Here is a 13,609-nt window from a genome sequence, read left to right as displayed (position 1 = left end):
ACAAAGAAATATGATTGATTGATTGAAATATAAAAGCAAATAACAAGATTGAAATGAAGAACAATAAAGTAAATGACTTGAATGTAAAAAGACTAGAAATTAAAGTCTACATGACACTAGAATAAGTTTATCTAGGTTCATTCTCTCTCCCTAGCTTTTAGTTTTTATACCCCTATTTTATACAAATGACTGATTTATCCTTCTCCATTACATTTGAGACACCTCACTCTTTGCTTTATGCTTTTGATTTCTTCTTGATCAAGATAGGTTTTAGAGAAAGCCATCTTTTATGTTAAGGACATCTATCTCTGGTCTTCTAAGTTGAGGACTTGACTTTCAGCTCCTTGGTTCTGAGTCCTTGACCTTTAACCTTTGACTTTTTCAACATTTTTTTATAGCAGCTTTGAGTCTTCATAATAAGCGTAATTAATGCTCCTTTTTGTGCTAATACATAACTTTCATGATAAGTGGTCTGAATTTCTCTGTAACCTGAAAAAGGCAATAAAAGCTATGAGTTGTCTTTTCATTATGCGTAAGAAGGGTTGTAATGTAGTAATGTAAGGGTAATAAATTGCACATTTGGGAGCTGATCAGACTACTGTGATCTCTCGGGCTCAACATGAAATTTTATCACAATTGCAATGAAAGCAGAGTTCCAAATTTATGGATTATTTGGAAAAATGGCTCTACAGACCCAACTCTTATCAGCTCCTCATGTCAGCAACTTACAGTAGAAATACAAAACAGGCTGATCACCATCATTCGTGGCAACTCCCTATATGTGAGACAGAGACATCTTTGGAGTGAACTGAATGACATAAACCCAAACTCTAAAGCTTGGATCATTCTAGGGGGCTTCAATGGTTATCTTAGCCTAACGGAAAAAAAAAATGGGCGAGTTCCATTGAGTGCGGCTATGACAAACTTCTGAGTTATGGTTAGTATGAACAATCTTATTGAGGCTCCTTGATAAGGGAAGTTTTTATAATGTAAAAATAGTAGTTCTAACATGCTAAAATCATTCTAATCAATCAATAATAATACTCTCAAATATCATGTGATAAAGAGGAGTAATCGTGTTCTCCACTCTTGCTTGTATGTATTTGTAACAAATTTAGACTAAACAACTAATAACTAATGAGAAAGTAATATAATATGATAAAAACAGTAAATTTAAGATGCTAAAATAGTAGATTAAAAGATGAGAGAAGGATATAGAGAAGGTTAATCCACCACGCAATTCGATTGACTATTAGTTAGTATCGAATCACTTGTTTTAATCCCTAGTGAACACCAAGTCCTCTCGGATCAATGCTTCACTAGCATGAGACTTTAGCTCTACCACAAATTTCTTTGGTGGTGTCTCTAAACTCTAGTTCTCCGTTATGAGCTCTATCTCTAGACACTCATACCGAAGAATTTGAAGTTTTTTTATGCAAAACAATAAAAACTAATGGTAAATCATCCTCACATGGCTTCATAAACCTCCTCTAATGGAGGTTTAGCCTTGTTTCATTGGAATAATACTAATTAAGAATTGAATAGAAGACGTAATTTAAAGAACAATTATTGAAAGTAAACTAAAGCTTTTTATTGATGGGAATTAATGGTGGTTACAAACTAAATTATTCTAACCCTAAACTTAACTAAAACTAAACTAAACTAATTAGAGACTAAGGGGAAGAAGCAGAAAATAAGTTTATTCTTAACTCTCTTAACCCAGAGTCACAAGAGACGTCAGTGAATGATGCCCTCACAAAGGTCTCATATTGAATCATAGTTATTGTAATTAATTGTTGTTCGACATGATTTTAAGGGTACTAAATCGATTGTCCATTAAGTACAGGTTCTTGGGCGGATAGTAGGGGTTATTTTTAGAGGCTTGGGTGAAGGGGGTCTGCAAAAAATATCGGTGAAGAAGATGAAAGTTGTGGCTAAATGAATTTAGCTTTGAAAGAGATGAACACGGACCTTGTGAAGAGGGTAGATGTGCTTGAGAATCTGATGTTGGAGAATTCAGCTTTGTTGAGAGAATTTATGAGCCAAGGAAGAATGCCTATGGCAGATGTTGAATCGCCATGTTCTAGTCACGCTTCCCCGGTAATTATTCGAGTTATTTTTTGAAAAAACAGCTCTTATAAGGAAAGACTGATAACACAATTTAAATTTGTAAGTTGTCAATGAATATATTGGTAAAGAATGTGATCTGCGTGGTGGTTGGCCACTTAGAGTCGTGGCGAGAGGTATCGTGCAAGATATTGATCCTAATCCCGAGTTTGGTAATAGGAGATTGGAAGAGGGGAACTTCAAAGTTCATGTGAACGTTGTTTATGACGGAGGTGCTGTACTACCATTGCCTCATGATGATTGGAGATCAAAGCTTGGCGAGGTCGCTCAAGGGAGTGTTATCTGGCCCAAAGAACTGCTAATGTTGTAATCATTGGGTCACCTTCTTAAAACACTGGTCATTTACTTAAATGTTTTTATTGGCTTTTACCAATGCCAAAGTACTAAGTAAACTATTGGCATTTTGTTATTTCCTTTTGGGTTTCGTGGTTGTGATGTATATTTTTATCACCATGTAATATGGTTCTTAGGAAAGCAATAATTGAGTTGTGTTCTACCAACCCCCTTGGTAACTCCGCCTGTGCAAACTTAAGATAAGTTTGCATTGCTGGTCCTAAGCCCAGATAAAGGAGGAGGGAGAAGGATGGCGATGTTTTGTTTTTCTTTGGATTCACCTCACGTTAACCTGCTGCTAGTGCTATTATAGATGTAAGTAATTCTTTTTCTTTCTTCTCACGATTTACGCTTGTTTCTATTCATGGCGAAAACTCATATTTTACTCCATCATGTTTCTTAGGGCAATATGGAGCTTTTATATGTTTTGCATGGACAAGAAGGTGGAGTTACACATGTAAGTGAATACTATCATCCTTTCCCCCTGATATTCATCATATATGTGTTGCCTATGTTTTTTTCCCTTCTGGTGGATGCATTTTTGAAATTTGATTGTATGGTTATGAGGTGTATGTTGGTGGTATTCCGCATGATGCTTCTGGGAAGGATCTGAAGGGCTTCTGTGAGCCAGTAGGAGAAGTCACTGAGGTAATGTTTATGGTTTTTATGGTGGTTTTACCTCTCTTCATTACACCTAAAGATTTGAGATTGACTTTTTTGCTATTGCAGGTCAGGATGATGAAAGGCAAAGATTTCTTGTATGTTTTAGTTTCTCTATTTGTATGTGTACTGTCTTACTTTGGTTGTTAATTGTTTTTTTTTTTGTTTTCAGTCGAGTGAAGAGGCTTTGGAAACAATGAGGTTACTTCTAGAAGGAAATATAAAGGCAGACCAACATAAGATAAGTTTGATTGTTAATTTGTACCCACAGAGTAAGTAATATTGAATTTCCATTTCCTCATTCCCACACCTTTTGTAGTGTTTCCGTTTTCATTTTTTGTTTCTCATTTTTGGTTTTTGTCTGCTTAGATACTTTTGCTGGATTCTCAACGATAAAACCCGCTGATTTGGATCAAAAGAGAATCAGTTTCAATTTTATCGATTCCCCCGTCTCACCTTTTTTGCCTTTCATCTTCGTAATCTCCATTCCTTTATTAATGTTTCTTAGCAGGATAACTATGACTGTAGTAGTAAATGTTTCTTGCTTTAAGGGTGTATCAATGGCCCCTCCAGATCCAATTCTTGGAGTTTCTGAAGCGTTTAGAGTAGACACAATCTCGGAGTTGGTGCCTACATGTGGTTAATTATGGAGATGCTGCCGTCATGCCTGGCTTAATTGATGTGTAAGAAGCTGATTTCTCCCTTTGTCTTGTATACTTGAATGTAATTTTCCTTTGAATTCACTTGTATTTGCATATAGATTTCATGTAGTTAAGTTCATCACAATTATTATGTCGATGAGGCTAAGGAGACATCAATAGTGAATTGAGGCGTGAAGTAAAGGTGAATAGGAATCGTGAATTTCTGATTGTTTTATGTTGATGGAAGGAGTGGGGCTTCAGTACTCTTTTTAGGGGTCATGAAGTTGGTTTTGGGACTGGTTTTTGGGAATTCATTTGTGAGGATATTGAGTCAGTTTCCTATTGGGATTTTGGGAGTGCTTACATTATTTTCCGGGATTGAATTAGCTATGGCTGCAAGAGATATGAATAGTAAAGAAAAGTCTTTTGTAATGTCGGTTTGTGCTGCAGTGTCTTTAACTGGGTCTAGTGCGGCTTTGGGTTTCGGATGTGGGATTTTACTGTTTTTGGTCTTGAAGTTGAGAGAGATGAATTGCTATGTAGGTGGTGGTGGATTTTTCAAATCAAGGCCTTCTGATGCTGAAACTAGTGTCAATTCTTAAGAGTTGTTGTATACGTTCCCTTGGGGGGCTTGGGCTGGTAGCTAATGTAGTGGTGTTATTCAGTGAAATGAGCCGAGCATTGGAGCAAGAGAAGTCTCTCCTTAGTAACTATGAATATGTATCACTAGCATAATCTGCTCAATCTTTAAACTCCTCTCACTTTATGCCTTTTTTAGTTTTCACTGTAGTTCTTGTTAAGCCTATATCTTTATGTTATCCTGTATTTCATATGTAGAGCATGCTTTTAGATATGTGCATTTTCTTGGTGTTTACCACCTATTTATACCCTCAAACGTTCACAGCATGCCTATATATATGTAGGATCATATTGCTTGACCATTTTGTTTTCTGATCCATCAATTTTAATCAACTAAAAAGTCCTAGAGATTCACAAAACACTTATTAAACTACCACGTGTAAGGCACAAATCAAAAGTACACTCTGGTCATGAAGTAGACTTGCTAACTAGAATTACAACTACAAAAGTACTCTCAACTCTGAACAAGTTGAAAAATGAGGTGAGAGCTAAAACAAAGAAGATGGGTCGTTCATTTTCTGGTTTAAATGCATTTTATGATGCAGTAAATGGTGGTGAAGATGTCTGGATAAATGAGAATCGTTATAGAATATTAAGACAACTTGGTGAAGGTGGTTTGCTTTTGTTTTTCTTGTTCAGCAAGTTGCTTGATTCTTCTTCTTCTTCTCGCTTCTTCTTCTCATTGGTAAAAACTTCGAGACCCATCTCTTATTTCAGGTCAGTGTTTTCTTTCATGTTATAAGTTTGACAATATAGTGTTTGGGTGTTAAGAATTTGAGATTGTGTAAATTTTCAGATGATGGAAAGTATGCAATAAAGAAAGTAGTTATTCAAAGTGATGAGCGATTCTGATTAGTGAAGGAGGAGATTCGTGTTTCGGGATTATTTAGTCATGCTAATTTACTTCTGCTTATTGATCATGCTATCATTGCTGTTAAGGTAAGAACTTATTATGTAGTACTAGTTCGATTTGTTAAGTGTATACTAAATTAAAATGTTATAAGAAAATATTGTATTAGTGCTTTCAGCTTGTATATTGCTGTCTTATAATCTGTAGATTGGAGGCTAAAATAAAATATTTAATATTTATTTATGTGCAAATTAACTGAGAAAATGTCATAGTAAGGTCTAGACAGGATTTTCAGCGAAATGTTTTACTTTTAGGTTGTTTAGTCATACTTACTCTAAGGTTTTACTTTGCTTGAAAGTTTTACTTTTGTTTAGATGTGGTTTAGTTTGTGATATTCATTACGAAGTTGGACTCACCTCGGCTTTTGATCATTATTTTTGTAGGAATCAACTAATGTGGTGAATGCATTTGGAAAAGGGCACCAAATTGAGCTTCTAAGTGAGTCTGAGGTAAGATGACCTAACCGCTCAACCTCATTTTCAATTGGCCTTGATGACCTACCAACTTTGAATGTGTCTTACTTCCTTAGAGTATGAATAAAAAATGAGTATACCTGTATGAACCAAAACAGTGCACGGGACAATATAAAAGAACAAATAAGGTTTAGACTGCAATGTGTATGTCAAAGTTCTATCGAATGCACATAATGGGTGTCAAAGTCCTATTGAATGTACATAATGGATACCCTCATCCTCGAGATCATTTGAGTTCTATAGTAGCACCCAGTAATTGTTGAGGAGGAAGAATTCTTTATCTACAATTTTTCCTAATCATCTATGCTAAACCTTTTAGCTCATCCTTGACTCACTCTCAAAAATACAACTGAAACTTAATTGTGTAGTCTCTATCCTTTGAACATGATGGTTATGAAATTTGTAAATAATGAGAACTTGTTAGTATTTAACTCCCTATGTTCTTTTTCTTTTTTCTTCTGTGGTTTTTTGTTTTTCCTCGTTGTTTTCCCATGTGGGATTCACTAGTGTACTAGCGGGGGCCTTCTTCATATAATTTGTAGATCATTTTCCTCTATCTCATAAGAAAACTTAGTGAGAGGACACTCATATGATTCTTTGTTGAACTTAGAATTCTTATTTTTATTCCATAGATAACATGTTAACTACGGCATTCAAAGTTGAACGAGTTTAGGATGAAATTCCAACTGTTTATGATAAAAGTTGTACTTAATCACATACTAATAGTAGTTTCTCAATTTTATGTGTGGATTATTTGCATCGTAAGCAGCAGGACTTGCCAAGTTGCGTTCTTTTTGCCACATGTGGAGATTCCGAGATGAAAAGTCGCACTGATTCTCGACTTATAATGCATTCTACTTTTTGGATGAAAATGTCGTTAAGGTCGATGTGTTTTCCTTTTCCATCTATCCCAGTTTAACTCCTCATGGACAAATAAAATAAATTAAGAAAAAGAGAAAACTCGTCAAGACACCTCTCAAGACCATTTTCCCAACAAGAACCTTTATGGTTTTTAACTTTTTATAGTTGATGGGAAAATCCTGGTTCAGATTTTTCTTTTCTTTTTTAAGGTGGGATAATAAAATAGATTGCATTCTCATTTGTTCGATTTATTTATGGAAATCATTTTTTGAGCAATCAAACTCTCAACTATTTCTGCCAGGAAGATGAATAGAAAAGACAGTTGTTCCTTACACCACTTTAGCTTTTAAGTTTTCTACCCTCTGGCAGTCATGCACAAGCTAACTTTCACCTTTTTTTTCCTTTTCTTTATTTTGATAAGGCACTAGCTAATCGGGTAAAAATCTTGTTCAGGGTATTAGAATAAGATTATCGTTAGCTTGTTATTACTTACAAATAAAATAGGTAGGACTGATTGGGGAACTGACGGTCTTCTATTAGAGTATCCAGTCTTGGGTGGCCCTGCCTCAGAAAGGGTCTTAATGAGTGTAGAGATCATTAAGCTATTGGAAAGAATATGTACTTGTTTTCAGTTCGTCTTAAGCTGAGTTATTTTGACATGAGTGCCCAATGTATTACTTATGATTCCTTCACGACCACATTTAAGTCACTCTACTCATCGAAATTGGTTGGCAACCAAGTCCTTGTTGAGTAAAGAAAGATATAAAAGAAAAAGAAAAATAAATATTCATTTGCATATCTTAGTTCTGAATAAATTTGGAGGAAAATGTGGAGCATAACTCATTAGAAGGAAGAGAAAGTGTTTAGAGATTTAGATGAAAAAAGAAACAAATTTTTTCACCTTCTCAATAATAATTATTTGGGTATCGTAGTGTCGAGTATCCCACACTCGAAAGTACATGATATATTCGGACTAGGAACGACTTTTCTGTTTAAAACTATGCAATTAACAAATTCTCTCGGACTGTGTGTCATAACATTTATTGTCCGTTTTCTTAAATAGGCCAAATGAGCAAGGACACCTCCCAATTATTAACTCTGAGCATGAAAGAAAGCAAGCAACAAAAGAGGCCAGCTATAGTTTTTGCATAGCACACACAAATGCAAGGAATGGCTGGGCCATTGCTCGAGGTAGTAACAATCAGATTTGTCCTTAGAAATCTTCTAGTCACTTACGCTCTACATATGTGCAACATCGTGATATTTTCTCATTGTTTCAAGGCATACGCTTCTAGGGGATATATTGCTATTGCAATTGATTCTCGCTATCATGGTGAATCGAGCTGCACATATAACCACATACCGAGATGTACATATATCCTTTCATTTTCCCTGTTTTGACAAAAAAAACGTTTATATGCATAATATGTACTAAATGTTTTCCGATGTATCCGATTATATGTTTTCTATTGATGTTTTACGTACAATGGCATTTTCCAACGGAGTAATGGAGGTCCGCTTAATTTTGAACTAAAGACACATGTTTCTGAATTTCGGATGACGTCCATTATTGAGATGGAAATGGCCACTTTGCATTTTGTTAACTTTATACTTGATCAAGTCTAATTCCTCTTCCTTTTTTTGGATATACATATTTGGAATTACTTCTAATGTTTGTGATGGATGTATGTGGTACTAGAGCTAGAGATTCTATTTTATCTGTTGAATATTTCATTTGTGATCGCCCCAATCCCATTTTACGTGTTCTTTTTAGTATTAGTCCTTAATTTTTCTCATTTTGGCTGTAAATTATTGTTTTTTTATGCTAATTATATATCTTTCTGTGGAATTGTTATTTTGATTGACACAATCTCGTCATGTTTTAGAAGTTGTAAATTGAGTTTCCATATTTCCTATTGCTTTTGATCACACATCCCTAGACCGGCTTTGCTTTGAGATTATGTTGTTCACGAGAGCGTTTAGAGACAGTCATACAGTGATACAACTCATATGCTCTATAGAGTAAGATGTAAATAGTGATTTTAAGTTCCATCATGTTGGTCGTAGTGTAGACTTTTGTATCCGCCCTTACATGAGAAGTAATCTATGATCGCTCGTGTCCGAATAGATGCCAAGAAGCAATTCAAGTCATTCATTCTTAGTAATTAATACAATATATTTCCTTGTGGTGTAAGGAGAGCTTTACCTTACCATTTTGAAAATCATGCTAAGGTCAAGAGTTATCACCCAAGAGGAGGGCGAGGTTTGGCGGGGGCCCATTCAGTTTTGAGGATCCTTCTAATGTTGATTCCATCCAGTTCACGGGGTAAACGGTTATCCCCATACCATCTTCCTCTCTGCAAGTGCAAACCAACAGAATTTAGATGTAATTCTCCTTCATTAAATAAAATGTTATAATCCTTCCATCAACACTGGACAGACCGACTCTTGATTTCTACCATATTATTTCTTCCGATAACTTGTTAAATGCCACCACAGAATTAGTATCATTTTTCTTTTATCAATGGGAGACAATACCTTATGTTTCTACTTGATATTCAGGGCTTTCATGGTTTTCCCCTCTTCTTTTTGTCATATGCCTATGTCTTCATGCTTTCCAAAGATTCATAGCTTGTTCTTTCATTGAACTGATAGCTCTCTAGTTTTATATTGAAGATTTTGCTCTTGGAACAACTTGATCTCCAACAAAGAATTGAGAATCCTGCCTTTCCATAACTTTGTAGTCCATAGAAGTGGAGAGTTGGACACTAGTCGAAGCTTATTTAATGAGTTCACTTGCATGACTTAATTGAAGAGAAAAACTGAAAGCACTAAAGAAGGAATAGCTAATGTTGCATTATCAATTGTTTTAGTTTATTATTTTCCGTGAACTAGACTTCCAATCGAGGAATTCCACCGCACCATACCATCAACATGTCCCGCTTAAATTTGTGATGCCTTACCTGTACTTGTTGTAGTTATGTCATTTTTGGAGGTGCAAATTACCGTCGATCATATTGGCCGCTGTCCTGCTATTGTGGTTTATGAAGAGCTCTCTATTAAAGAAATAGTTGTGGCAAGTATGGGATCTGATAAAACTGGTTGATTACCTTACAGAAAGAGAGGATATAGACCATTCTAAGATCGGGATTACTGGTGAATCCCTTGGAGGTCAATTAAATAAGACTTGTACTAATGGAAATTTAACTTGCAATGTTTCAGTAATTTTCACCAAGGGAGAATATGATAATTCTTTTGCCGCAAGAATGCATGCAAGGTTTGCTGCTTTTGTGGATACTCAATATGCAGTGGTTGTCCCAATAATTGGTGTTCAGGTGCCACAAGCGATAGTTTTGACGTCTCATGCGAATAGGAAATGATTGCTAAAAATCGCACTATGTATCAAAAGAAGCTAACGGATATGTCAAATGATTGTAGGGGTTTAGATGGGCCATAGATAATGACAAATGGCACGCTCGAGTGGACAGTATAAAGCCTGTCTTTACAGGTGAACTCACCAGTATCACAAGCAGAGAAAGAAAAATATTAACAAATCATGATAATTCTGTATTTGCACCAAGGGAGAATATGATAATTCTTTTGCCGCAGGAATGCATGCTTGGTTGCAAAAGCTGCGGTCGAGATTGGGAAGAACAACCTGGATAAAGAAATGGTGGAAAAGGTTAGTAGCATTAAAAATCTGTATTTGCTATCTAGAAGTACATTCCTCTCTTTATTCCATCCTCCTTCATTTGAGGTCTTCCTATCCATTAGAAGTTCTTATTTCTCTTTGGAGATGGGCATTTCGTTTATGATGCGATATATGCTTCCTAGCTTGAAGGGCAGTTATATTTTGTACCTTGTGCAACCTATCTCAAAATTTTCCAGCTTTGTAATTTTTCACCATGTAACTGTGATGAAAATGAGGAGCCCTACTTTTGAGCAGGTTTGGGATAGGATAGCTCCTGGTCTAGCATCCAAGTTCGATTCACCTGACACAATCCCAACCATTGCACCACGCCCTCTTCTAATTTTGAATGGTATGACTTTCTCTTATTTGTTTTTCTTTTTGTATCAAGCTCCAGTCATCAACATACATTTAGCTATATAATTAATCAGTCCTTATATCAAATTTTAACCATAAAAACATGATTCTCGCTCTCATATCAAATTTCGGATGGTTGATAACCATGGGAACTTTAGCCCCAATGGATTGTAGCTGCAACATCGAACCTGTATTCTTATTATTATATATTTTTTTGAAATGCACAAAAGTCGCGTAAGATCCTCGTTATCCTCTTGAAGGTCCGAATACACCCATTTCAAAAGCTCGGGAGGCTTACAAAGCGACTAATTGTTCAGAAAATTTTGAGGTTTGCCTTGTATTATCTTTTGAAAGGTTTTACGACTAGAACCTAGTGTCCAAGTCCATGCTCCTTCTATGGCTGTAGCACCCCTCGCTTTATCTGTAAAATTGAGGCTATGCCTCGCATGTGAACTAAATGTCCCAACATTCACCAAGTTTGGAAGTATACTTAGAATGTCTTGGTCCTTTTTCTCAGATCACAAATCCTATTTCTTTTGTATTTCCCATTTTCCCTGCACTAGGCATTTGTTTTAAATGCATCAATCAACACTAGAAAGCCACCTTGTCATGTTGCTTGCTGGTCATAGTACACAATTAATATTGCTTTTGTAATCGCTTGGAGCGATTACACCATGGAACTTCCCTTTAGCAATGTTCACTTGCAAGGTATACTCTCTAGTTTAACCCATTTTGCATATAGTTTGAGATTTTGAATATGGATACCTTTTTTGTTTTTGCTTGATGCCTTTATGCCTTTTTGAAGATCATAAGCTCTCTATTTATGTTGTTTCAGGTCACTCCTGCTCTAGCTTGTGGTTGTACATTAATTATCAAGCCCTCTGAACTTACGCCCCTGACAGCTTTAGCAGTGGCTGAGCTTTCTCTTCAAGCTGGCATACCACCGGTAAACTTTACTGCCTATATTTTACAACGACGACCACATTGTCGTCCTTTTAGTTCCATGCTTTCTTTTTCACACGACGATTTATTTTTTTTATTTTTTTCTTTCCACTGGCCATTTATTTCTTGTAGACTTTTAGTCAATTAAAAACTTGAAACTGAACCAATTGAACTTTTCGTGTATTAGAATCCTTTGGTTTTACTTGATTTGATGAGTTTTGCAATTGGCATCAACTGAAGTGAACTGTTTTGGTGGCTTCAAAGAAATGCTAAGTTTGATTCTCATTACTTATGTTTTGACCAAGTTTTAGACTACTACTAGTTTTAGCTATGAAATTGGCTGACTTTTTCCTGTGACTTTTTCCAGGGTGCTTTCTTTCGGCAGTTTTGTTTTTCAGATCTGTAAAAAGTCCGACAACCTGGCTATGCGTCATGGATTCATTAGTGTGAGTTTTTGCCTACAACAAATCGTCAGATTCCTTCATTTTTGTTTTGTATTGTGGTAACTTTTTTTCTTATAGGTTCATTTATCCCCCGAAGTAAGTTTAACTTTCAAAATATATCAAAAGGTCATTAGAAGACGATTTCAAGATAGTTGTTGGAATTAGGTATGACATTACTTGGTTGTGGTTCTCTATCGAAAACTTTTCTAGTTGTGTTGGTTTTTGATAATGGATTTCTAATTATGCATTTTAATTTCGTGAATCGCGCTCCATGATGTCAATGATCCTTTGATATGGCCTTCGGTTGTGGTATTTTTGCTTCAATGTGTTGGCTTTGGTGAGCTCACGTCTTTAATCAAACATTTTTCTGGTTATTTATATTCTCAATTCAAATTCAATTTAAGATGCAGTCTTTTCATTGGATCATATTGTTATTTCCAGGATGGCAGGCTTTGTTGTGGATAGCCGTGTTTCCTCTACTTGTAAGCAATTTTATGTATTATGGTAGTAGCTTTCCTAACTAGTGCTGAAGTTCAATCTCACCCCTGAACTGCTTGCAGGCAATCTTAGGAGTGGGAACAAAGCTACAAGCTATTATAATACAGATGGCTCTTCAAAATTCAAGATAGGCATGCAGTTGTTCAAGGACGCAGAGAGGGCGCACAAATAGAACTTAAGGCTTTTGATTCTGTTTTGGTTAGTGTGCAAACTTCCAACATTTTTCCAGCACGTGTTTTTTATTCTGTTTTGATTAGCAAGTTTCTTACATTCAAACTCAAGGCTTTTGATTCTATTTTGATTAGCAAGTTTCTTACATTCTTCTAGCACGTGTTTTTGTTTGGGTATTTTCATGGGCTGGGATTTTTTATTTTGGTATTTTTAGGTACTTATAGCTAGAATAGAACAGCTAGAATTATTTCTAGTTCCTAAGAGAGTACTTCATGATCTTCTTCTTCTTCTTAATTTTTTTGGTCAGCAAAACTCACTTCAAGATCTTGGCAAATGGATTACCAACTTGGTGAGACGCTTTGGACCTTAGTGATTTTGTTGAAGGGTTGAATCAAGGTTATAGTATGAGTAATCTATTGTGTGGGATATGCAAACTTCATCTATTTTGTTTTTTTGAGTATGTTTGTTATAAGTAATGGTACTAGAGATTACTAGGACTGGTTGCTAGATAGATGGTGTACGTGGTGCTGATTTTTGGTTTCTGAAGGAAGTAATATGTATACTTAGTGAACGACATGTCTTATTCTTGTTTTTTTTTATGAACACATTGTTTCTTTATGAATACATTGGCGTTCGTAGCATTTGAGTGGGAACTTGCAAGAATGTAATGTTGGGATACCTGAAACAATTATTATAAAAAATATTTTTTTTAAATAAATAACTAATACCCGACGGATAAAAACTGTCTAGTAGCAAACTACCCGACGGCTAGCAATTGGCATATCGGCGGTACTGGTGACGGTACCGGTCTAACCGATGGTTTATAACAGCAGAACTATCCAACGGTTTTAATAGCGAATATCCGA

General features: G+C 35.7%; 2 long non-coding RNA genes across 2 annotated transcripts; both read left to right on the top strand.

Moving 5' to 3' along the window:
* The first annotated feature begins 11,347 nt into the window (after window positions 1-11,347).
* LOC147493250 (uncharacterized) lies at window positions 11,348-12,023 on the top strand. Its single transcript, XR_015197331.1, has 3 exons — window positions 11,348-11,397; window positions 11,525-11,635; window positions 11,819-12,023. It is a non-coding gene; the product is annotated as an uncharacterized LOC147493250 (long non-coding RNA).
* Window positions 12,024-12,501: 478 nt separating this feature from the next.
* Window positions 12,502-13,389, top strand: LOC147493249 (uncharacterized). Its single transcript, XR_015199757.1, has 3 exons — window positions 12,502-12,556; window positions 12,635-12,770; window positions 13,051-13,389. It is a non-coding gene; the product is annotated as an uncharacterized LOC147493249 (long non-coding RNA).
* Window positions 13,390-13,609: the final 220 nt, after the last annotated feature.

The sequence above is a fragment of the Coptis chinensis genome, chromosome 6, assembly GCF_015680905.1.
Source record: "Coptis chinensis isolate HL-2020 chromosome 6, ASM1568090v1, whole genome shotgun sequence".
Classification (NCBI taxonomy): domain Eukaryota; kingdom Viridiplantae; phylum Streptophyta; class Magnoliopsida; order Ranunculales; family Ranunculaceae; genus Coptis; species Coptis chinensis.
Note: the sequence above shows the minus strand (reverse complement) of the source record. Positions and strands in the feature narration are given on the sequence as shown.